The following is a 2,151-nucleotide window of genomic DNA, read 5'->3' as shown; positions in this document are numbered from 1 at the left end:
CTCCCCCCCCCTCAACTTCTCAAGATAAATCGCTTGTTCTGGTGTGTTCACTTCTTATCATTTGATGTATCCTGCTAATAACTTGTGATGTAACAAGTTTATTTATTTCGTTTTATATTTGTTTATCGTTTATGTATTATTCATTCTGTCATTTAGTTAAGCTGTGAATATTTATATTTAAACGCTAACTCACAATATAGTTATTCACATCAATTTTAAATTTGAAGTATTAGACTGACACCAGTTTTCCATAACGGTGACTTGTAGATGTTAATGTTGTTAAAGAGTATGTAAATAATGATCACATGATTTTAAATCTCTTCGTCTAAATAGTTAATTATTGCAGCTTAGCTGGTCTTTAAACACAATTTCCTCTAACCAGAGCCGGAAGGTAGAAAAGCTGAAAATGGAAGAACACTAAGATTGTTCTTTGTAAGGTATATGTACTTAAACTGGGCAGGATTCGTGGTGTCAGTGTAATGATGTCTTTAAAAGTAAGGATACGAAAATTGGGCATTTATAAACAGTGATTAATGTAATCACTTTCTTTTTTCGGAAGGGAAAGGAATGTGAGGTAGCAAATTCTATTTTTATTTCGTTATGGTTTTGTTTACGGTTAATTTACTCGTTCTATTGTTTAGTTAACCTATAAAACTTGTTTTACGTTTTAAACACTATCTCGCATTCTCCTTAACTACGTCATTTAAAGCCTCTAGAAGTTGAGTGACACCAGTTTCCTGTATCGGTAACTTGCAGATATTAATGTCGCAAGAGTATGTAAATAATGTTATTGAAAATATGAATATTAAGTTGTGTCACGAGAATTAGTAAGCAAGTGTTTACTGTTGGGTATTATAGGTTTTGATAAATTTATAAATATATATATATATTTCTTTTTTTCTAATTCCTTTCATTTATAGAAATATTAATCGTGATATTAATGGTATATTAACTAATTGCAAACTCTTTGATAGTTTAGTTTATAAGGAGTCAACGAAGGACGTCTTGGAAACAAGTAGCAAAATACGAACAACACCTTCAAGCGTACATGAACGAACAGAGGACAATTTCATTTCAACGTTGAAAAGCGTCGGAAGCTACAGCGAGAAGCTTACAACTGTAAGTCTTTGACACAATTAAAATTAGTTAATTTCATTATTATTAAAAGTACAGCTATTATCTTCTGTTCAAGCTTGTTACTTGTCTATATAAATACAAAAATTATATCATGCTAAAGTTACTTAGTTTTTCTTCATTACCCATTCAAGACGTCTCCAAGCATTATTAATGATAGGACAGTTTTACGTTTGTAAAATGAAAATACATATCTTCTCCAGTCAAAATTCATTCAACACCAGAGGGAATGCTCGTCGTCGTATTCCGTTGTAGAAAACTTCAATGGGACAATAAGGCTTTGATATTGCGTTCCCTCCATCAAAATAAAGGAATTAATTTGGTGGGTCGACATCTCATCCCTCGACGTCATACTAAGTTATCTCTGAACTCTAACACTTTCTGTAAAGTGAAACAGAACAGTAAAATAGAGAATAAGAAGATTCAAGAACATGAATTATTTCTCTTTGTAAGGTATTTGTACTGAAACTGTAAAGGATTCATGATGTCAGTGTAATGAGGACGTCAACAGTAAGGATACTAAAACTGGAAGTTTATACGGAGTGATTAGTGTAATCACTTCCTTCATCTAAAGGGGGAAGGAGTGTGATAGCAAATTCAATTTTTATTATATTATGCATTTGTTTAGAGTTCACTTAATATTCATTCTGTCGTTTAGTTAATCTGTCAATTTTTAGTTTACACTTAAACGCTAACTCACTTTCTACCTAATGACATCAATTTTTAGTTTATATGAATTATCCAACTGAAATCAGCTTTCCTTACCAGTGTATAAATGTTAATATCAACTTTTAAACTTCTGAATAAAATATTTTCAATAAGTTGTCTCATAAGAGATAGTGAGCAACTTTTATTGGTTATTATTGAAAGGTTTATAAACTGTAGTTCTGTACATATTGTATTTTCTAATTCCTTTTATTCATACAAATATTAATCCTGATGTTCATAGTATGTTCTTCCATCTAATCTACATAATTTTTTTAAGGGATAAAAAAAAAAAAAGACTTTGAAACAACT

This window comes from Limulus polyphemus, unplaced genomic scaffold, assembly GCF_000517525.1.
Source record: "Limulus polyphemus unplaced genomic scaffold, Limulus_polyphemus-2.1.2 Scaffold5411, whole genome shotgun sequence".
In the NCBI taxonomy this organism is placed as follows: Eukaryota; Metazoa; Arthropoda; class Merostomata; order Xiphosura; family Limulidae; genus Limulus; species Limulus polyphemus.
The sequence above is the reverse complement of the archived record's forward strand: the minus strand, read 5'-3'. Positions refer to the sequence as shown.